The sequence below is a fragment of the Acinonyx jubatus genome, chromosome B3 (genome assembly GCF_027475565.1).
Source record: "Acinonyx jubatus isolate Ajub_Pintada_27869175 chromosome B3, VMU_Ajub_asm_v1.0, whole genome shotgun sequence".
Classification (NCBI taxonomy): Eukaryota; Metazoa; Chordata; class Mammalia; order Carnivora; family Felidae; genus Acinonyx; species Acinonyx jubatus.
The window spans coordinates 55,322,014-55,347,125 of record NC_069386.1 but is presented as its reverse complement, the minus strand read 5'-3'; the positions used below and the strand labels follow the sequence as shown (position 1 = coordinate 55,347,125).

The 25,112-nt window shown below is 37.3% G+C and overlaps 1 protein-coding gene across 1 annotated transcript in view; it reads left to right on the top strand.

Annotated features, from left to right (window-relative positions):
- SEMA6D (semaphorin 6D) overlaps positions 1-25,112 on the top strand; it is a 556,581-nt gene that overhangs the window by 230,838 nt on the left and 300,631 nt on the right. Inside the window, exon 3 of the mRNA XM_027067177.2 lies at positions 21,722-21,793. The gene's annotated coding sequence lies outside the window, so the exon portion shown is untranslated. The remainder of the gene's footprint in view (positions 1-21,721; positions 21,794-25,112) is intronic.

Sequence of the window (25,112 nt, the reverse complement as noted above, 5' to 3'; positions counted from 1 at the left end):
GCTTCTCAATGTCACTTGGTTAGTGTATTTATAGACAGTTGGTCCCTAAAGCAGAGCACTGTTCTGCTATGAGTCCCCTTGGAAGGAGTCCTCTGTGAAATAATGACTCAAAGGAGGTGAGTTCTCCTTTCAGAAACTGGCTCCTCCTGGCCATGTATATTCCAGATCACTTCTCAGTTTTATGGGCTTTTCCAATGTCTGGACGTTTGCCTCTGTGTGTTGGATATTTCATAAGATGGCCTCAAGTGGCCAGCATAGTTTATTATAATTCTAAAAGAGAAAGGGTAGTTTGACTTAAGGGAAGGCAGTGTGCAATCCTAGAATATGGAGCTCAAAGGCATTATCCAATCCAGCCCTTTCTCATTTGAAATTTGAGCTTACTGGGGATATCCAGCAAGGTTTGTGACCTTTGCAATGTTAGGCCCATAGCTACCGGGGGAAAACAAGACTCAGTGGAACCATGGAATGCCTTGTGTTCTCTCTACCCTTTGGTGCATCTTTTCTCAGCAAGCTGCACATCCCTCCCTAACCCCACAAGTCTTTCTTCAGAACCTTATTTCCTTGTGCAAAGTAGTGGCATGTCTCCACCTCCAACACAAGGGAAGATAAGGTGTTATAAAAGCTCTAAAACATGCTTTGCAGAGAAAATGCTAATGTAGCACTTACAAGTGGTGATGCAGAGGCTTTCCTGATTCTTTTTGCACAGGGTGAGATATTTGCTCCTGGTCTGCTCAGAGCAGGAAGGTGCAGAAAAATGCATGGTTATGGGAATATTTTACACACTGAATACCGAAGACAGTCCTTACGGTCCAGAAATGGGTTTTGGGGGTCCAGGAACCACCTGAAATTGAATGCAAAACTATGTGTTGAGGTGCATGTTACTAGGGGAAACATCAAAAGTTTCCTCAGAGAGGTCTGTGATCCCCAGAAGTTTAAGAACTACACGAGTAGAATCGTGGCTAGGATTCATGGACATAGGATAGTGGTTGGAGCTACCAGTGTGATCCAGCTTGCAGCCCCTCAGTACAGCAGGACTCTGTATGTGTCATTTTCATTCTATAAATATATGCGTGGATGGGCCTCAGTTGTGATAAGATGAATGATGAGAAACAAGGAAAAGACTACTAGAAAGGAAGAGTTACCTGGGCAAGTGGATGGCTGTCCCTGCCCCCACAATTCCAACTAGCTTCTCCTTCCCTGCCTGGAAATTTTATTTAGACTTACAACCTGGAATTTTAATAGTTGGGAAATTCATCTGACTTAAGTCCGCTCTGTGTTCTGACTATTGCCCTTACCCTTTCCACTTTCCATATTTTAAAAATCCTGTCAAATGTATGAGGCCAAGGGTGGGAGGAGAGACTGCCTGCAGAAAAGCTGGAGGGAAACTTGGGGGGGGGGGCAATGGAAATGCTCTTGGATTTGACTGTGGTGGTCAATGAATAGTACACAGAAAACGGATACATTTTATTAAATGTAAATTATACCTCAAAGATAGTTGGCTTATCACCAAAGCCAAAAATTGACCTATTTGTTGTTCATTCCAGCTCCCAGCTCATCACTTCTTTTCGTGGAGGTAACTGATACTTAGAATTAGTGTCCTTGTTTCATGCACACATAAACCTTCTGTCACTACTTCGTTTCCTGGCTGGCTCCCTCTCAGATCCTCTCTTCCAACCTCTCAGATCCTTAAGGCCTAGCCCACAGCCTACTCCTCTCACTTCTCTGAGTTCTCCATAGCAGCAAGCACTGCTCTAAAGGAATACCTGTTGATGATAGCAAGGCAGAGGCAATGAAAGAAGGGAGCTTATCAATGTCACTTAATCATATAGAAGACAGTTGTCATTGCTTTTGAAGTGACTGAGGAAAGGTGTGTTTCATAATCAAAAAGTGGATTCAAACTCAGATGATTTGTATTCAAGCCCCAGCTTTGACACTTAGCATCTATATGATTTGGGATGGTTTCTTCACTTTTTTGAGCTCCACTTTATGTCTTTAAATAGAGATATAAGGAATCCTTTTTTTAATTGCCTCTTCAGGAGATATATATGACAATATCTCCACAAATCATAAAGCTATATTTGTGCTTTTATAGTGTACTAGATGATATTTTTTTCTTTCCTTTAAGAAAATACTGACATTTTAAGGAAAATGAATCTTCCGTTTTGAACTTTAACAGGGATTTTTTTTTTAATTTTTAAAATACTTCTTAAAACTCCTGGAATACTTTCATTACCTGATTATGTGACCAAACATGAAAAAGTATTTTAAGTTATAAATAGCAAATTGTTTCATCTATTTCTTCATTTTGGTATATTTTGAAAATGGTTACTTGTTGTTATTAGCATTGTAATTTTTATTTGACCTACTCAAAAATAGATATTCCAATTTCTGTTCAGAAATTTATTATGTTTATCAACATCAAATAAAAATATTTATTAAATTGCAATAGGAACACTTTTATATATTTTTTCCAGAAAGATTATCTTTTATTTATTTGTTTTTATTTTATTTTTTAAATTTACATCCAAGTTAGTTAGCGTATAGTGCAACAATGATTTCAGGAGTAGATTCCTTAATGCCCCTTATCCATTTAGGACATCCCACCTCCCACAACCCCTCCAGTAACTGTCTGTTTGTTCTCCATATTTAAGAGTCTCTTATGTTTTGTCCATGTCCCTGTTTTTATATTAGTTTTGCTTCCCTTCCCTTGTGTTCATCTGTTCTGTGTCTTAAAGTCCTCATATGAGTGAAGTCATATGATATTTGTCTTTCTCTGACTGACTAATTTTGCTTAGCATAATACCCTTTAGTTCCATTCACATAGTTGCAAATGGCAAGAATTCATTCTTTTTGATTGCTGAGTAATACTCCATTTTGTGTGCGTGTGTGTGTGTGTGTGTGCGTGTGCGTGTGTGTGTGTGTGTGTGTGTGTGTTTACCACATCTTCTTTATCCATTCATCTGTCCATGGACATTTGGGCTCTTTCCATACTTTGGCTTTTGTCTATAGTGCCACTATAAATATTGGGGTGCATGTGTCCCTTCAAAACAGCATACCTGTATCCCTTGGGTAAATACCTAGTAGTGAAATTGCTGGAACACTTTTATATTTTTTAAGTGAGTATATTTACATTTGAAATTATTCTTATGGGTGTTTTTTGTTTGTTTTAGTTAATTTTTTATGATCTCATTTTTTACATTCACCATTACCTTCTTCTTTGCAATTTATTTAAAAAGGAAAGTGGGACGCCTGGGTGGCTCAGTTGGTTAAGTATCCAACTCTTTGTTTTGGCTCAGGTCATGATCTCATGTTTCATGAGACTGAGCCCTGCATTGGTCTCTGTGCTGACAGCATGGAATCCATTTGGGATTCTCTCTCTCCCTCTCTCTCTGCCCCTCTCTGCATACACACACACACTCTTTTTCTCAAAACAAATCAACCTCTAAATAAATAAATAATGAAAAAAGTAAATCTTATACTATAATAGATAAATTTCCAAATTTGTTATCATTTCTTGTTTTAAACCTCAAGTGATTTTGAAAAGAAATCTGTGCTTTTTCAACTTTGTTCAGAATCTAAAACAATGTCCATGTTTGCCAAGTTGGAAAGTAAAATATTAGGAGAAAATTTAATTTCCAAGTTCCCAAAAGGTCATGTAGAGGCAAATGAGGAAGATAAATTTAATTAATTTATTTTAAATAAAAATGACTTTAATGCCCTTTAGAAGAAAAGCACCATTTTAACAAACGTGTTTTAAACGGAAGTGACAATTTCTATCGCTTTGGGAACAGATATGAATAAAAAGTAAATCAACAATGCTAAGCCCACATAATAATCCACAGTGAGTCAGTAGAGGTTATGACAACAGCAGCCTGAAGGGTACAAGTCAGCTATTAAAATATCTGAGTTGATTATGTGCACAAAAGCTTTGTATCCTACTGAGAGCAAAGAGCTGGGAATGGTACTTAGGACCTATCTTTATTTCCTGTTCAGAGAAGAGTCCGATTTTAAGTAGTAACAGCATGTCTGCAAGTATTCAGTTTTATTCCATAAACTAAAACAAATAGCCCCACTCCACAAAGAGGGAGAATCAAATGCCACGGTTTGATCTATTTCAAAACATCTTGTTTTATCACAGGAGCCACTTCTAACAACTCTTTTCAAAAAGATAGAATAGGAGGGGGATCAAGAGCCCATGCAAGTCCCATCCTGTGGCCAGAATTTCTGGCAAGCTATACACAAGCTTGAAAGCTATTGTAGATAAAGCTGTAAGGTAGTGTGATAACTAAACAAACATCTGTTGGAAATAGGAGCTCTCCTCAGATGAAGCTCAGAGAGCCATGCTCTTTACAAAGCTCATTCCCTATTGATGATGTCTTTGGTCACGAGTATCTGACATTCCAGTGATTTGTGACAGCCATTGCTTCATAGGACTAAAGAACAAATGAGCAAAGGCATGCTGCTACCCAGCTAATGTTCTAAGTAATGCAAGATCTGTGGTGCAGTCAGCAGAGAACATGCAGTTTGAAACAGTGTAGTTTTTTCATGTACTCAATGAGCATTTATAGAAAGCCTGGTTTTTACATACTCGGATCTGTACTAGTAACATTCGAATGTGAATCAATGGCTATGAATGTCTGCTTTCTTAAAGTTTTGTAATACATTTCAAGAACTTGTATTTTAGTTTTGGTAATTGAGTTCTTGATCATTAGTCATCCTTATAGTGATGCAGCCTTTTGTTTCCCTGAAAGTAGCTTAATTACTAAGGTTATTTTTGATGTTCCCTTGTCATTTTGATGTTCCCTGGTTTTATTCCTGTGGCCAGAATACAGTCTTCATTCCTTAAACACTTTTTGCTAAACAAATTTCTGGGGCAATATACAGATCTTTATTGAGGAGGACTGCCTGTCATGGTATGAAGACTAGCCAGCAAGAAAGCAATGAGATATCTTGAGATGAGGCTTTAAGGATGCTTTCATAGGAAGAGCTCAGTGCCCTGGTATGCAGGTGTATATGTGCACACATGCACACACACAGCTTTTGATACTAATATTTATACATAGGACATGCTGGTGTGGGTTTTTTTAGGATTTTTATTTACCTCAATCTCCTAATGTACCACCCTTTGATTTATATTTCTGTGACTGTTGAAGGCTTTTCATTATAGAATGATGTTTTTTTTTAAATGCAGGGGCTTTCTAAATGAACCTTCAAATTTATTCTACTACAGTAAGGTGGTACGGTGGCTAAGTAGTTTTGAGCCTAAGTTCTGGAGTCAGAATACTCAAGTTTGAATCCTGGGTCTGCTGCTCATTACTGTGTGACCCTGAACACTTTGCCTGGATCCTGGGAACATCAGTTTCCCAATCTGTGAAATGGAGGTGATGATAATACCTATATTTAGGGATTGTGAAAGGATTGATTGAGATTATACAGTTACATCTCAGCACCTGGAACATAGTAAACATTTAATACATTTTAGTAGTTACTGTAATTAACATTATTAATTAGGCACAAACAGCTGTGTTGGAGCTAGAGATTAATAGGAATAACAGACTAAAAGGGGAAGGTTAGGAGGGTATAATTAGAGGACGGATGACAGAAGTTGGCAGGGCAGTTGGAAAGTCACTAAAGAACAATGAAACAGGTTATTTTCCCTGTTCACTCCATTGTACCTCTCTTTTCTACATCCTAGCATGAGGACATACTTTATTTAGTAGCTAAAATATAAAAATTTGTAGCAATATCTAGAGTTGTTATTATCTTTTATTCTTTATTATTCTTTTATTTTATTATATATCTTTTTATTTATAAAGTAAAAAGTTATCTTTTTACTTTATTTTCATTTTCAAAGGATTCCTAGAAATAAAACTACATTTATTCTTGGTTTTGATACATTTATATGGAACATCCACTATGTGCCATTACATTGCTAGGTGATGGTAATAGAATAAGGAGTAAGATAAACAGGGCCTTCTGCTCTCTGTTTTCTGTCCCCGGTCCAGTCTAATACACCTGCTACTGGGAACATGGAAAATAATCCCTCCAGGAGTCATACATACACTCAGTGAAGGGCTCTGAGGATTGAGGCTAGGCCTCTTAGTGGTTCTCTCCTGTCTCTACCACCTCTCCAGATTTCCCCACATGATTGCTCCCAACTTAATGAGGACAGAGATCACTCTACCATCATGGTTAACTGATGAGATTTATGAAGATGAAGAAGAGGAGAATGTCAGAAGGGTCCATGGACCTCCATGGTGTTCATGGATAAGGCAGAGACCCATGAACATCGATAAGAAAAAAGGCATCTTAAATTTCACTAACCTCTAACTGAAATTTAGCATTCCTTTAATTATGAATACAGTATCTAAATCTGAGTAGTATTAGCAGTTCTTGTGATTTTTGTCACCAATAGAAATTGAAAATATTTTCATAACACATATAGTTGCTGCAGATATCTGGAAATTTTATTTATGCTCAACACTGCTTCAGATTTTGGTAATTATTAGACTTGCTGCTAGAATTTTTAAATGTTTTAATAAGAAGCACATGTATTACAGTAACATAATTATTTATAAAAATATTTTGATAAATGCATTTCAAGATAATTGGTTTATTTTGCTATCCTATGCTTTCATTATATGAATTTAATATCAACATTCTGAGAAGAGTGCATAGATTTCACCAGGCTGCCAATAGAGCCATGGCACAAAATGAAAAGATTAAGGATCCTTGCACATTTCCCCTTCTAGTAATGGTGAGGGGCCAAAACTACATTATGCACCCACCTTAAACAATGAAAAAAATAGATAGCAACAGTTTTAAGGTATTAAACAAGAGACAGTATAATGCAGTGATACCTGTGGAAAGTAAAAAAAATAAAAAGAAGAAAAGAGAGAAAATAAAAAGAAGAAAATAAGAAAGAAAATTAAAAAAAAAATAAGAAGAAGAAGAGGCATGTCATACATATGATGGTCTCAGGTTAGTGCCCCAAGAATTTCGAGGAAGGACTAGAACCAGATCCCAGTAGTCTCCTGGAACTGAGAGGATGGGATTGAGAATTCAGGGAGGCTAAAGAGGCAAGAATTTGCAGGGCAGAGCACTAGAGAGGCGAGAACTGCAGAGAGAGAGGACTTGTTAAATCTCCAAAGTATTCTCCTTTTCTACTGTTTTCTGTTCAGCACAAAGATGTGATGAAATCACTACATCTGGAGAAATAATCCATAAAGGATTGGGTAAAATAGTCACAAGAGATTATATAGGGCTTGTAATAAGTTTTGTTCCTACCAGCCAGAGTGGAGGAACCTTGTAATACATAGGGCACTGGGTAGAGTACTCAGAATTGTATTGTCTTAATAGCAGTGAAAAATTAGCCCTAAAGTAAAAAACTATTCTGATTTTTTATATCAAAATTTATAGGTTATCCTTGAAAAGCTTATCAAATAACTTGTTTGAGTCTCAGAATAAAGTTCAAACATACTACAAAGAATGTTAAAAATATCCAGCATCCAAAAATATAAAATTCACATGTCAAGTATCCAATAAAAATATTCTCATAAATGCAAAGATGCAGGAAAATACACCCTATATAAAAGATTAATCGATATAAGAAGACTCAGAAATGACCCAGAGATAAAAAAAAAACTGTTAAACTTCAAAGTAAATAGGATGGTATTATCAGAATATTGGACACTATGGAAGAAAAGGTTAGTGACTTTGAAGACATGACAATGGACAATAACCACAATGAAACACAAAAAGGAAGAAAAGACCGAAAAGTGAAAAAATAAACAGAGCATCAGTGAGATGTAGGAAATTTTCAGTCAGACTAATATATTTGTTATTGGAGTCCTCGAAAAGGAGAAAGGCAAAGAAAAATATTTGAAGAAATAAAGGTAAAAAAATGTGATGAAAAATATAACCCCAGAGATCCAAGAAACTCAATAAATCCCAGGCATAAAAACATGAAGAAAACTACACCAAGGCATATCATAATCAAATTGTCAAAACCAGTAAGTAATAAAAAGAAAATCCTAAAAGTAGCCAAAGCAAAAATGGCGTAGCCCACACAGAGGGAAAAAAGTTAAGAATGATTGTAGATTTCTCATTGGAAACAATGCAGGCCAGAAGACAGAAGAACAGCATCCTTAAAGTACTAAAAGGACAAAATTGTCAACCTAGAGTCTATACAACAGGAAAATCTCTCAAACACCAAAGCAAAAAGACTTTTTTTCAGACAAAAGCTGAAATCTAAATCTACACAAAGAAATGAAGAGCACTGGAAAATGTAAACATGAAGACATATATTAAAATACTTTTTTTAATATGTCTTTAGCAGAGCTTGGGTGGCTCAGTAGGTTAAGCGTCCGAGTTCGGCTCAGGTCATGATCTCATGTGGGTTTCAGCCCCATGTCAGGTTGGGCTCTGTGCTGGCAACTTAGAGCCTGGAGCCTGCTTCAAATTCTGTGTCTCCCTCTCTCTGCCCCACCCCACTCATGCAAGTGCATGCACACACACACTCTCTTTCTCTCTCAAAAATAAACATTAAAAAAGATTTTTAATATCTTTAAGATATAATTGATTATTTAAAGCAGAAATAATCACAGCGTATTGAGGAGGTTTATATATGACAAGAAAAGTGAAAGAATGGGAAAGGAGAAATGGATGTATACTGTTGTAATTGCCTCACACTCTCCATTAAGTGGCATAATATTACTTGAAGGTCTATATTTTAAAGATGTATGTATGGTAAACCCTTTAAGTAGCCACTATAAAAAAAGAAGTATGGCTACTAAGCCAACAAAAGATATGAAGGATAGTAATTTTAAAGTATATTCAAGTAATCTAAAAGAAAGCAGGGAAAAGGGGTGTCTTAGTCTGCTCAGGATGCCATAACAAAATACCATAGACTGAGGCCTTAAACAACAAAAATTTATTTCTCACAATTCTGAAAGCTGGTAAGTCCAAGATTAAGATGCCAGCCAAGGCACTGTTTCTGGTGAGATCTCTCTTCCTGACTTGAAGATAACTACCTTCCTTCTATGTCTTCACATGTCCTTTCCTTTGTGGGGGTATGTAGATATCTCTCTCTATCTTCCTTTTTTTATAAGGCCACCAGTCTCATCATGAGACCATGAGGGTCCCATCTTTGTGACTTAATCTAACTCTGTCTCCCAAAGGCCCCATCTCCAAACATCATCACATTGTAGGTTAGGGTTTTAACATGAATTTTGTGGAGGGGACACACTCAGTCCGTAACAAAGGGAGAAAGGAAACAAAGAAGAGATGGAATACATATAAAACAAAGAACATCATAATAGATTTAAATACAATGATACTAATAATGATATTTAATGTAAATGGTTTAAACACCCAATTCAAAATGAGAAAATACTAGATTGAATAAAAAAGCAAGATCCAAGATATGCTACCTATAAGAAAATAAGAAACTTAAAATTTAAAAACATAAATTGGTTAAAAGTAAATCATACAAAAAGTTATACTGTGCTAACTCTAATTCAAATAAAGCTGAGTGGCTGTATTGATATTGGAAAAGGGTATGACCAGGGATAAAGAGTACCATTTCATAATGACACAGAGGTTGGTTCATCAAGAGAACATAACAATCTTAAATATTTTTGCACTTAAAAACAGAGCTTCCAAAAACATGAAACAGAAACTGATAGAAGTAAGATGATTATACAAATATACATCATTGGAGATTTTAATGACCCTCTTTAGATAAATAATGGAAAATGTACATTAAATTAGGATATAGAAGACTTAACAGTATCAACCAATTTGACCTAACTTATATTCATGGAAGTCTCAACCAATCAGCCCTAACTTAGATTTATGGAAGTCTCTACCCAATAACAGAAGGATTGTTTTCAAGTGCTTATGGAATATTTATGAAGATAGACAATATTCTGACCACAAAACAGGCCTCTTTAATTCAAAAAGGTTCCAATATATATAAAATATATTTTCTGATCATAATTAACTGAAGTTAGAAATAAATAACAGAAAGCTCTGGAAAATCCTGAAGTATTTGAAACAAGCTAGCACACTTCTAATTAAGTTATGTGTAAAAGATGAGATCAAAAAGGAAGTCAGGATTATTTTTAATTGAATGAAAATAAAAACAAAACAAATTAAAATGTATAGGATGCTGCTATCACAGTGATTGGAGGGCAATTTATAGCACTAAACACCTTTATTAGGAAAGAAGAATTGTCTGAAATCAATGGCCTAAGGCTTCCACCTAAAGAAACTAGGGGGGCAGGGAAGAGCAATTTAAATGAAAATAAACAAAATAAATAATATGAATACAAGCCTCAAACAACAAAATAAAAAGCTATGATAAAGAATATAAATTAAAATGTGGCAGACAGACTCTAACATAAGTCCCAGTGATTCCTACCTCCTTGTATTCACGTCTTTGTGTAATCCCCTCCCCTTGAGTGTGAGTGGGGTTTGTGATTTGTTTCTAGCCATATAAATATGGTAAAGGTGACAGGATGTCATTCCTGTAATTAGGTTATATTATATGGAAAAGATGATAGGATGTAACTCCCATCATAATGTTATATAAAACTCTGTCTTAGCAGACTTGAACCAGGAATTCTCCTTATAGGCTCAATGGAGTGAATGGCTGTGTTGGAGAACCCCATGTGGTAAGGGCGTACGGTGTCCACTACAATCTGAGAGCAGCCTTCAGACAGTAGTCAGAAATAGCCGCCTCAGTCAAAAAGCTGCACAGAAATGAATTCTGCTTAAGCTGATTCTGAATAAGCATGGAATCAGATTCTCTCCAGTTGAGCCTCCAGAGGAGAACACAGCCCAGCAACTCCTTGATTGCAGCTTTGTGACATATTTTGTAGGATGAGTCAATAGGACTTGCAGATGGATTGGATGTGGATGGAGCTGAAGGAAACTCTGAGAGGGAAGAGAATCAAGTATGATCTAGTTTGATTTGGCACTGGGTACATTGTGATTTACTGAGCTAGGACTGACCATGGAATAACGGATGGATGGTGAGCCCAGGTATCAAGACTTTTGTACTAAACAGATAAACATAAGGGAAGGGAAACAAAAATAGTATCAACATGGAGGGGGAAAAAACATAAGAGACTTAAATATGGAGAACAAACTGAGGGTTACTGGAGGGGTTGTGGGAGGGGGAATGGGCTAAATGCGTAAGGGGCATTAAGGAATCTACTCCTAAAATAATTGTTGCACTATATGCTAACTAACTTGGATATAAATTAAAAAAATAAATTAAAATAAAAAAAAAAAACAAAAGACTTCTGTACTGCCTGTGATAACTGCAAGGGGAGATATTTAAATTTAAACCTTGTAAAATAACCACAAAACAAATGATAGATTTTCTCCCTTTTTCCCCTGAAGCCTTCCACTTAAACCAATATTAAATTCTATTAACAATTTCTGTGAGAGTCTATTAAGTTCTGTTCAAAATGATTTCATTTCTGTGGCAATATCAGAGGTAACTATCTGGGGGGAAATGTGGAGTAGTGCAGAATATACTATATTTGGTCCTTCTACTTCAATTTTCTAAATAACACCTGAATTTATGAAATAAAATCCATTCCTTAAAAATCAATTCCACTAACTCGTCCATTGACCTTTTAAGCTCTGTAGATCCCTATATTCAAATCCCCGTGTCGAGAGTTTTAAAATCTTACGCAAAGACTAAGGAAAATGTCTATTTTCTAGGTTTTGTTAAGACATAGTGAGGTGAGGTTAAAGTCTTCTAATTAGCCATCCCACAGCTGTGTCTTCTCATTTGCAACCAAATGACACTCAACCAAGAGGAGGAATTCTCCTCCTGTGAATTCTCCAAAATTATTTAGAATTACTTAGAATCTAATTTTTATACCTGGGGAGATTCTTAAGAAGGAGTCAGGCTCATTATTGCTTATCAGAAATTACTTTTCGTCTCAAGTCCTTTTTTACCCTGAAAGGCCAATTTTGATAAGAAGCGGAGATCTGAGTCAACGAGAGGGGAAAATCATTGCAAGCAGTGATCAATGGAGTCCAGTTTGCCAGGCTTATTTAAGAGTTGCCAAGAAATCTTCTTGCCAATGACCAAATCTTACAAAATAATAAGTACCCTACTCTAAATGTGCTTTGAAAGCACTGAAGGAAAATCATGTATCTGCTGTGATTAAAGCTACATCATGATGCTGTATGCTTGAGGACAGAGTATAAGAAGGAGCGAAGACAACTGAAAATAGGTGATTTGTTAGTGTTGTGTTATCATAGATTTTTTCTTTGTTTTCCACACTTCTGTGTAGATAATATTGTGAGAGAGGGTGGGAGCAATGAAATACTTTGCAGAAATCTTATACTTTCTTACTCAAGCATAAATCAGCTTATAAAATTGTATGAACAGATCTCCGTTTTGGTAAATGTTATATTTCTAGTAAAATGTTTGTCACCAAAAAGTATCATGTCATACAAGAGCAGATATAATGCTAGAAATTAATTCAACTAAATTTGCTTTAATCTTATGAAATCACTGTTAGTATTTGCCCTAAGCAGACATATTGAGTCATTTCCATGGCCCACAAGGCCCCACATGGTCTAACTCCTGCCTTCTTCCTCTTCCTGCTTTTTCCAACCCGTACCCCTCTCATTCTGCTCTAGCCATCCTGGCCTTTTCCTCCTGGAACAAGCTCATTTCTATCCCAGGACCTTTGTACTCGCTCTTCTGTCTGGCTGGACCACTCTCCCCTTAGTCTTCACATCGCTGTCTTTATTCAATTCTTAGTTGAAATATGACCTTCTCAGAGAGGCCTTTGGTGACCACATCATCTAAAATAATTATATGTCCACTCAATGACCACCCTCTGCAATCATTCTGCATCTCATCACACCATCATCTACAAAGCAGACACCTCACAATCTAAATGACTTTTATTAATTGAATTACTATTTATTGTCTCTCTCCCCCCAACACACTTGCGTGCAGTCACACACACAAACACACACGGATGCAAACCGCATGAACACATAGATGTTGTAGCTTTCCTCTTCACCATTATATCTGCAGTGCCTGAAATATCACATACTATAGAGCAGACATTCTGTAATATTTATTGGACAAGTGGTTGAAACCTGCAGAACAAGAAATCTGAGGTTTGTCTGTCAGATTTGATAATCATATGACAGGATTACCGAGCACATGGAACCAGAGTCTTTCCATCATTAAAATTAGTAGGTAGTAGTAATAATCATAGCTGTCATCATAATTCTAAGTGAATTCTTATTGATAAAGTGAGGTGTACCGGATGTTAGGAGGAGGCTTCTTCTTGGAAATTTAATTGCTTTATGTCTTTGGATCAGTCCTGTTCTTTGGAATGGAAAACCTGGTCCTTGCGTGTTAATTTAAGAAAGATGAACTGAGGTCAATACAAACACACAAATAGTCCCAAAGGGATAAAATCCGTAAGATTAGAGCCTCCACCTGCAGGACACAGGTATTTTATTTTATTTGTAAAATTTTATTTGTACAAATTTGTACAAATTTTTATTTTATTTGTACAAATTTTATTTGTAAAATAAGTGAGGAATAGATGTTTCTGTTTGCATACTCAATTTATATGGTGATGGATGAAAAAGGCTTGTCGATGTTTACTCGTTCAAGTCAATGCATATTAGATTTGATCCTACAACATGAGCAAGACAATCCTTATACATTACCAGTGTATACTGAATATACATAAAGGGACCATTTGGTGATTCTAGATATTGATTTTTTTTAAATACTCATCTAGCATGATTCATTTCAAATCTTGGTGCTGCCATGGCGTTTTTCCAGACCACTTCAGTGTGGTGTGTGCTCTCCATTTCTCTGACATCCTGTAGCAATTATTGATAATTAAATGTGTCCTGTCTTGTGCTATTTTTGCTTTCTTGAACTCTTACTTGGGGTTCTTTTTGTTTTGATTGTTTGGGGCTATTGTTTAAAATTTAAGACATTTTGTCTCATCTCTCGAACTGGATTTTTAAGACAGAGATGATGCTTTAAACCTGTTTTTATGGCACTGTGCCTTGCACAGCAGGAAGGCAATACAGATGTTGCCTGGCCAGCGATTCCAGAGGGTGGTTGCCACACCCCAAATGCCCCATCTCAGCCTCTCTGTTCTCAGGTGGGAAATACACAGTAGGTGTTTTTGCAAAAAGAAAACAAACAAACAAACAAAAACAAAACAAAAGGAACCTCTTTCCCACAGTCTCTGTGAGTATTGATCTAGAGTGACATTGTTGCAACCTCGAACATAAACATATTTCTTGCTACTGTGCCATCAGAGATTAAATCTTTGGATGTAATGAACTAGAGTCAGACTACCAAGTTCTTCAGGTCCTCAGATAAAATGAAAAACACATTAGTTGTGGTGGTTTGTTGTTATTGTTTTTTCCTGTTTCTGTGAGCCATAGCAAATTGTGATTACTCTGTTCGCAATGAATAGATAAAAGGCCTTCTCTTTTTCATTATTATGTTAGGCAAGAGTGCAGGTAATTTTATCTCTTGTAAAGATTACTTAATTCACCTTCCTGGAGAAGGAAGGGCTGAAGTAAAGCTAAAACCTGTTTTTCAAGAATGGGGTCTTTGTGGCCCTATATGTTGCTGGCCTGGCTTGTAATTCATTAAATCCTTTAGCAAAACAGATGGTATTGAAGGAGACACGTGGACAGAAAGAAAATGCCTGGCCACAAAGAGATGTACTACAAAACCAATTCAGTAATGAATTTGGATATGGGAAGGATTTTTTTTTTAAGAAAAGGATCTTCAGAAAGTAAATAAGAATACCTCAGATTCCAGAAGGGATAGTAACAATCCACTCTAGCAATAACAGAAACAATCAGGATCTAAATCTAATTAGTTTCTCATTTTAGTACAAGATTTTCAATTGCAAGCTGGGTTACACAGTGTACTGTGTATGGAGCTTGTAATTTTCCCCTTGAAATATTGCTTAAGCCATTCTTCAGAGACTCCGCGATGTAATACCTGGTCTTTCACAATTATCCAATTACTTGCATCCTTTTCCTCACAATTCAAAGCCTTCTTCTCCATAAACTCTTTCCTGATCATCTCTGCCTATAACAAGTTCTCTTGACTCAGTTCCTATAGCCCTTACTGCATATACTTCTCATTGAAATCTTAATATATCCAGTTTTAGTGTATTTCCAAATGGAAGGTGGTGTCGACTAAAGCAGATGGTAAGTATCTTGCAAGACCAAGAGCTAAACAGCTGCAGCAAGTACTGATGGTATAGAGGAGGCATCCCTGCAAGGCTCAAAAAGACAGATTTTAAAGCCAGACAAACTTAGATCTGAAACACGTCTCCTCCTTTTACTAGATCATTATGTGGCTGTATTAGTTTCCTATGGTGGTGGTAAGAAACTATCAGAGTGGGTAGCTTAGAACAGATATGTGTGCCGTCACAATTCCGGAGGCCAGAACTGAGATCAAGGTGTTGGAAGAGCTGCCCCTTGCCTCTTTGAGCTTCTGGTGACTCCAGGCTTGTGGCTGCACCGCTCCAGGCTTTACCTTGATGATTGTATCGCCTCCTCTTCTTCTGTGTGTCCTCTCCTCTGTGTGTGTTTCAAAATTCCCTCTGCTTCTTTCTTTTTTAAAAAAAATTAATGTTTATTCTTTTTGAGAGGCAGGGAGAGACAGAGCGCAAGTGGGGGAAGGGCAGGGAAAGAGAGGGAGACACAGAATCCGAAGCGGGCTCCAGGCTCTGAGCTATCAGCGCACGGCCCAGTGTGGGGCTCGATCTCACAAACTGAGATCATGACCTGAGCCAAAGTCGGATGCTCAACGAACTGAGCCACTCGGTGCCTCTCTGCTTCTCTCTTATGAGGATATATGCGATTGCATTTAAGACTCATTTGGATAATCCTGAATAAGCTCTTTCTCTCACTATTCTTATTCTTAATCATATCTTTTGCCATACAAGGTAATACAGGTCCTATGGGTTAGGGCGTGCATGTATCTTATTAGGGCCCACTGTACAACCTGTATGGTAACCTTAATGAAATTTCTTTTTTTTTTTTTGAACTACAGTTTCTTATCAGTAAGAGGAGGACAATGTCCTTCCATTATCGTGGCTGTTACATATATTTTTTGTGGAAAACATGTTTTGTAAGGTCACATAAATGGTATTTCTCTGATGGACCACCCACAGCTATTGTAATAAATTCAGCCCCTGCAGCACCTTGTCCCTAGTAGTGTGTTGCATGTGTGTTCATTAAGAAATGTGTTCAGTTATCAGATGCCATTAGTCATCTCACCACCACCAACCACTGCCGCCAGACCCTGCTTCAAGTACCTTGGAGGAGCCATTGCTGCCAGCACACAGGTCCATGCCAAGGGCCCTGCTTCCCGACATCCCCATCTCTGCCAGCGAAGTGTTCCACAGCCAGGTCTACTTTTCACTCTTCTGAGATTATTATTTTGAGGAGCTGTGGGTATGTTGCCATGGTGGACTACATGCTGCCACCACCGTGGTGTAGCTGGTTTACTCAATCTCTCAAGGTGTCAAAGTTGTACTATATTCTTTGTAGTCTTCCATGTGCATGCACTACTCTGCATCCCTACCAAAATGGAGACTTTGTTCTCTGTCTCCGACTTAATGTAATTACCTCTGTAATAGACGAGTCCCGTATATATGAGTCCATGTACGGTTAGGACAGAACACAAATCACAGTGGCAGTCCCGTGGATTGTCCTACCTCATTGATAAATGAGGTACTGTCATGGCTCAAGCCAGTTTGTCTGAATTAGTACTCTCTTAAAGGGTTCTTACCTCCCTTGTGCCAATAGACAGATAATGCTATGAGTTTACCAGATGAATCCCAGTGATGAGTACAGCTGAGACTCAAGCTAGAATACTCCATTCCTCTTTCACTTAAACCTTCTATCTCCCTGTCCTCCCACCCACCCCTGCTCACAAATATAAGTAAATGCACCTTGCATGGCATTGAGAATATGATAGGTGCTCAATAAATACAAACCATTTTCTATCCTATATCCACAGGGCTTTGCATGCATTAAATAGTCCATAAATATGGTGTTACCAATGAATATTTAAATCTCTGTTATATAAGAAAAATAGAAATATCCCTCATAAAATTGCATTTACTTCAACTTGGCCTCTGACTTTAAGGTCTACTACTGTTAATTTTCTGGTTATTAGTAATAAGCCCCAATATAGACCTTTGTACATTCATATGTGTGTAAGTAATTGCACACATGCCATTTAAAATTCTTACTTCCTAAACATTTGCTTTGCAACATTGCTAGCTGTACTAAACTCTTTTACCTATAAGAGGGAAAGGTCTCTGGCTTTTATGTTGTAAACCCAGCAAAGGGTTTTGCCAATTTTATAATAATATTTATCTAGTGCTTTTCTCCACGGAAAAACATGCTTTTTTTGACGTTTTTCAGGTGCCAAAATGTCCATATTTGCAATTATTCATGGACAAAAAGTAAAGATAAGAATTTTGACCCTTGTTTTATAAACGAGAACCTGAAGACCTAGAAAATTGTGACTTACTCACATCAATGTAAAAGTGTTGTGCCCTCCCTGATGCAAACTTGGGATCATTTCAGCATCAGTGTGCCAAGTTTCTAAGCATTTACTGTAATTTTTGTTTCATGGACCAGTAATCATCTCTTACCCCTGAAATCACTGTGGAATGACACACTCCAGGTCTAGTTGGGGCCAAGGGAATTAAAGTAATTATGATGTAAACATGTTGGTATTTATGCTAATGCTTGCTAGAAAATGCAACCTAGAGAAGGTGGATTGACATAAGGCCTTATACCCAGTGTGTTCTCATTAAACATGTGAAGGCTGAAAATGCAAGAAGGCTGGCAAATTTGTGGGAAAAAAATAAATTGAAAATGTTACTTAAATGGCTGACTTAAAAGTAGAGGAAGGGATGGAAGAATTTAAAAAGGCTGTTTAATTAGGGAAAAACATTTAAGACTTGATCTAGATACATGGGAAATGGGAGTGGGATTCTTTCTCTACCTTCATCACATCCCTTTTACACATCATGGCATTTTGCTTCAGATTAGAACATTGTCTCTTTTCTTTCCCTGATGGGATGTTAAGAGAAATTTGATAGAATTTTTATCATCGTCGGTTTTTGTAGGACCTAATCCAACAGCATTGGTGCCATTTAGTAGATGTGCCTGCTAACACAGGAGGCAGAAAGAAGATAGGTTTGAACTCCTTCCCCTACTAGCTATGTGATCTGGAAAAAGTTTCTTTTGTTTTTATGGGCCTTCTTGTTTTCTCTCATCTGTAGTATGGGAAATAATATCAACAGGGCTGTTATGAGATTCAGATGAGACAGTTTATATAACAGTGCTAGTAAAGCATTGGCCAGTACATATGTTGTATAATAATGAGCTTGTGTCACTGTCTGTCACTTACCACACTAGACCTGTTTTCTTATTGGAAAAAAGAATATAATCAACCAAATCAACTTCAGCCTCCTTTCTAATTTAAATCATATGTGTTCATATGTATGTATATACATGTACCTATATATGTGTGTATGTATGTGTATATGTATGATATTCATATCTACGTTTCTACATTGTTGAAAAATTGGGTACATACAGTTGACAGTGATTTCCATCCTTGGGGTTTTCTCATGATAGAGTATCTGGCTTGAGTTAACAGCATTAGATAGAAGTGGAGACTGTGTCAACCATTGTAATTGAATAGGAAGTAAGATGTTATGGTGACAGTGGTTTAAACCCTGAGTACTAACTCAACCAGGAGGCAGGCATTAAGAAGCAAGAATATCAGATCCATGGCCTCAGTTTAATTGAGTGAGTACTGGGATCAGAGAAGGGAGACAATTTAGCAAGACAATTCAGAGCCAGCCAAAATGATAGCCCCCAAAGAGTTAACACTACATATGAAGTGAGCTGGGTTATAGGGAGCAAGTTCAGAACAAGAGGGACATATCAAAAGCAGCTACTTCAAGACTTTCCATAGGAACGCTTACTGATAAAAACACCTTAATTGGTATTCTTTGCTGTTGATAGGCTGTGCAGATATTAAGGCAGTACTTCCTTGGTTATCGTCTATAGCAATGATATCAAGGAAAGCACAGAACAGTCACCAATATCCAATATCCAAGGTTTGGATGGCACAGATAAAATTGTTCCACAACTGGTAGACACTCAGGCCAGAGGAAGGGGTCCTGCCCCTGGGCTTTATCCGTTTACCTTCACCAACACACTGGAAAGCCATGTATTTTTTTTTTTTATTTTTTTTAATGCTTTTGTTTTTGAGAGAGAGTCCTGTTAGATCAAGGACCTGTACTAGATACTAGAATTACAGTGAATCAGCCCTGCTCCATGCCCACTGGCAGCTCAGACATCTAAACATCTTCCAGATTGTCCAGAAGCTTTTTTTCCCTCTGTTTCTTTATTTTTGAAAATATTCAACCTTGCCCACAGCAACTTCTTACTCAACATGTCTCCAGAGGCGAGGGAAACAAAAGCAAAAATGAACTATTGGGACCTCATCAAGATAAAAAGCTTCTGCACGGCAAAGGAAACAATCAGCAAAAATAAAAGACAGCCAACAGAATGGAAGAAGATATTTGCAAGTGACGTATCAGATAACAGATTAGTATCCAAAATCTATAAAGAACTTATCAAACTCAACACCCAAAAAACAAATAATACAGTGAAGAAATGGGCAAAAGACATGAATAGACACTTTTCCAAAGAAAACATCCAGATGGCCAACAGACACATGAAAAAATGCTCAACATCACTCATCCTCAGGGAAATGCAAATCAAAACCACAATGAGATACCACCTCACATCAGTCAGAATGGCTAAAATTAACAACTCAGGCATTGGCAGATGTTGGCAAGGATGCAGAGAAAGAGGATCCCTTTTGCACTGCTCGTGGTAATGCCAACTGGTGCAGCTACTCTGAAGAACAATATGGAGGTTCCTCAAAAAATTAAAAATAGAACTACCCTACGACCCAGCAATTAAACTACTAAGTATTTATCCAAGGGATACAGGTGTGCTGTTTTGAAGGGGCACATGCACCCCAATTTTTATAGTGGCACTATAGACAAAAGCCAAAATATGGAAAGAGCCCAAATGTCCATGGACAGATGAATGGGTAAATAAGATGTGGTATATATATATATATATATACACACACATATACATACAAGGGAGTATTATTCGGCAATCAAAAAGAATGAAACTTGCTATTTGCAACAACATGTATGGAACTAGAGTGTATTATGCTAAGTGAAATTGGTCAGAGGAAGAAAAATATATGACTTTACTCATATGTGGAATTTAAGATACAAAACAGATGAACATAAGGGAAAGGAAGCAAAAATAATATAAAAACAGGGAGGAGGACAAAACGTAAGAGAATCTTAAATAAAGAGAACAAACTGAGGGTTGCTGATGGGTTGTGGGTAGGTGGATGTGCTAAATGGGCAAGGGAGCATTAAGGAAGACACTTGTTGGGATGAACACTGGGTGTTATACGTAGAGGATGAATCACTGGATTCTACTCCTGAAATCATTATTGCACTATATGCTAACTAACTTGGATGTAAATTTTAAAAAATAAATAAATATATTTAAAAAAAGAAAATATTTATCTAGTACCTTCTAAGTGCCATGTACTGCACCAGATATTGGAGATCGGGTTAATATAGAAATCCTTGACTATCATGGTGTAGCTTCCAATCTCCCATAGATGCTTACCTTTCTCATTTATATAAATAAAATGATAAAAACTTAGTCACCTACTTATTACCTTCATGACTTTCCCTATATTGGCATATCAAAAGTATTATGTACTTTAGACTTTCTTTAAATTAACACACTCTTAAATTTAGAATCATTTTAAAAGAAAACACTTTGTCTCTAAATACGTAAATTGATATTTCTATGGCTTGTGATAAATATAATACACGTAAAGATAAAAAATATGATGGAAACAAACCCAATTAATAATTTCTAGCTGTATCTTGTGATCTGCCAAGACCTAGGTTAGTTAAAAGAGAGATTAACAAAGATTAGAGATAAACGTTAACCAATGTAAAAAATTTTCCTTGAACTCATCACAAGTATTGACAAGGAAATAATGTTGTCGTATGTGCCTTGGCATTATTTTATTGCTTCTCCTGTTCCACCTAACATGGTCTTGTTCCTTCAGTAGCCACACTGCATGCTTTCTAACGCCCTGTATGAAGTTACTGGTTTACATACTGTTTTTGTGTTAAGAAATATTTTTTTAAATTTTGTTTAATGTTTATTTATTTTTGAGACAGAGGGAGACAGAGTGTGAGTGGGGGAGGGGCAGAGAGAGAGAGGGAGACACAGAATCTGAAACAGACTCCAGGCTCTGAGCTGTCAGCACAGAGCCTGACATGGGACTTGAACCCATGACCCATGAGATCATGATCTGAGCTGAAGTCGGATGCTCAACCAACTGAGCCACCCAGGCGCCCCGAGAAATATTTTTTTTTGTTGAAGGCCTAGAATTCCTTAAATAGGGATTATGAACCTAATTCTAATTTACCTCCTATTTCTCTAGTAACTTGTAAGCAATGCACTTGCACTGCATTTGTAGCTATCCCAATATCTCTTCGTTCATTTTCTTTTCTATTTACTGTAGAATGCAGAGTCCTGGATCTCTTGGCCACAGTTTGACAGCCTGGAATCCTAAGGAAGACCAAGACTTCTAACAGTAAGGCATGAGTCTTTTGCAGTTGTGCTTCCTCCGCATGGGATGATACTACGATTTGATTTAAGCTTGAATTTGGAAGGTTCATTCTTCTCAGGGAAATATATGTCATCTCTGGACTTTTGCCTCATACTGGCAGTAGGCATGCTTAACTAAGTAGTCAGGCTGGGTTAGCTTTCAAGATTGGTTTCTTGATTTAGTATAGATCAAAATTCAAGTTTTATTATGATGTTTAAACTCTCTTTGCCAGTTTAGAACAAAACACGATAGAAGGAGAATAAAGATGAATAACAGAAACACTGCTTCAAGCATACCATTTGAATAACAATCTGGGTCGTTTTGCTGCATGCTGTACACTGAAAATATATGGCACTTCTTCACGTGTTTCAAAATTTTAATCAATATGAAGTTATGCTTTCAGGAACTAAATAAATACACTGTAATGACCATGTCTAGCAGGCAGTTGCTGGAGCAAGACAGGTTGTGTGGTGTCCATAGAGGAAAATACTACTGGTTTTGACCAAGTGATAAGAAACAATCAAGTACCAAAGAAAGACTGTTAATTGACTGGGACATGTGACTATTTTGCCTCATGAATATTTGAGGGAACAGAGTCAGGACAGTAAGCATTTCTATTCAAATAGCAACAGTGGTATCGGGTAACTGAATGAATATCGTAGTATCTGTGAACTTCTGCACAGACCCTGTGAGACAGCAGTAGACTGTCCTAGTGATTTTGTTGCAATCATTACTGACTGTTGTTGCAGTTTTAAGTTTGTTGGTTCCTATAAACATATCTTTAAGATCCTATTTTTAAATTTGCTGCTTCCCTGAAAAAAACATGGGACTTTCTGATTCAGGATTTCCCTTTTCCTACATCATGTTTTCCTTTTTCTTGAATCAAGTGCTGATATACTCCTTGCTAAAACTGTAACTCATTCAGTAGTTCTTTAGTTATTTTCAACTCATGTCCTAAATAATCTGTTATAAAGACTGTTGTTCTGGAGGGTAGGACCCTTCATAATTTGTCTACTTTGTCTAGGAGGGTCTGCACCAATTGAGAAGTTAATTCTCAGAAAAAGGCTGGCTTACCATGAGATGGCAGTAGAGAGCAGCTTGGCATACAGACCCATTTGACTAGGTTTTTGAGCCAGACTGGGGGCTGGGCCCTGTGGGAGGAGCTAGACAACCAAGGTAAACTACTTTGATTGTGCTCTTTGTATTTATGTGGGAGTGCCTTTTGGACGAAGGGGCATAGCTGTTAAGAAAAGTCCCTTATAGACACATCCGAGATGGATAAATCAAGAGAAAGAGAGATAATTCCTGAAATACACCAACTTCAGTTGATCAGAGTTCTGCTTCTCTCTATCTTACACACACACACACACACACACACACACACCACTGCACAGTGCACACACAGAAAGGAGAGAGAGAGAAGGAGGAGGAAGGGCAGAAAGAGAGAGAAGAGAAGAGACATACGTGTTTGATCATTGAAAAGCAAGGCTAACTGAGATCAGCAAGAAGCCAGAAGGCAGTTGTGACTGATCAGGAGCCACATACAACAGCTAAGTTTCGAGGCCACATACCTTAGCAATGCGTTTTCCATCCTTAAAGGTGTCAAAGCATCAATGGAGTAGACAGTAGGGTGTAGGTTTTATCATCCTTTACATTTTGGTATCTTCTATTGTGCAGAGAAATCAGGAAAGTTAATGATAGATGGCATTTTCAAAAGCTGTAGCCCAGGAGGTGACGTGTACTACCCATGCTCTTTTAGTTTAACTAGTTAATTTAACTAGTTAATTCGGACTAGAGAGTCACTTGTCCTAATTATCAATAGCCTATCCTTTCCAAATCATAAGAGCAGAGGAAATTTGATATTCTCTCCCAAATGTAAAATGTATTAAAAGAGTTTGAAATACATTCATTCTCATTTTCCTTAATTAATATTTTGGTCTATGAGACAAAATTTGGGCCACAAGGGCGTATAGGGTATCATGTCTGATTGTCTAGTAAGTTAGCATGATAATCAATTAATGTGTCACAGGATCCCTCAGAAATTTTATCCTTCGAGGATATCTCATCAGTCATATATCACTGTCCCAACTCTTATTTTTTTCCTAAATAAGAAGTCTGAAATAGGAGAACAAATGATATAGTATTCTGTGTTCCAACTTTTCTTACCTTCAAGGAAAATCTTTTATGAAAACCCAATGTGTAAAACAGGTAAAGTAAACATGGACGACATAACGAGGATGAGAGAATAGAATCTTAACAGGTGAAGTAAACATGGAAGAGATAGTGAGAATGGTAGAAAAGAGTCTTACTTGTTTCCCAACCATGTCATCCCTCTTCATACAAAATGGCCCCAGGACTGTATTAGAGGAATGTGAATGGTAGAGGCAAAGGAGCTTTGTGGACAAAGACAACTGGAGTCAAATCTAGCGTCCATCTTTTATAATCTGTGTGACACTGATATTGTTACTTGATTTATCCTGAGTTTCAGCTTCCTCATCTAAAAAATATGAATGACACTGATATAATAAGGCTATATGGAAGATTAAATGAGACATGTATATAAAGGATTGATAGGTGAAAACTGGATCTTAAAATTGTTGAAGCTGGAAAATTTTGATTTGGTGACTGGAACTGGATTCTGCAGTTTAAGTTAACAAAGTCAATTCATTTGTAAGGTTGAATGTACTTTTGTTTTGTCAAGAACTACTTGCCCGGTTGCTTATAGTTATGTAGACATAGAGTAAGTAGAGATCCTTGTTTTTTTTAATGAAGAGAGACCTCAAGAGTATATCTTTGCCTTGTTTAGGACCTAGCCTTAGAAACTGTAAGTAAATGAAGTTAGACAGTACTCTGTTCCTGTAAGAGTCATGGAAGCTTTCCTAGGAAAAAGAGATTCAGACAGTGCCTCTTCTCTGGGGTGAGCCTGAGGAAAAAGAAAATACATTGCTAATACTGTTGGTGGCTTCAGAGTGGAGACAAGAGCAAGAGGAGGAGACAGACATTCAGTTCTCCATGGAAAGGTATGGTGATCTCACATTGGCCACACAGCTCTTCAGTTCCTGTTACTCACTGGGCCTTTCCCCTTGGCCACCACAGAGGCAGCTTTGATTCCAGTCCAGAACTGGTCCTGGAGAAGAGTTGGAATTTACAGAGCCTAGTGGACCCTGGATAACACCAGACCAAATCAGAGATTCAGCACCACTTGAGAGAGCTCTGTTGCTGGGCCAGGGAGGTTCCTGGGCCAAGACACCAAAGCCAGCCTTGGAAAAGATCTACATCACATGTCAAATCAAACAGTCATGCT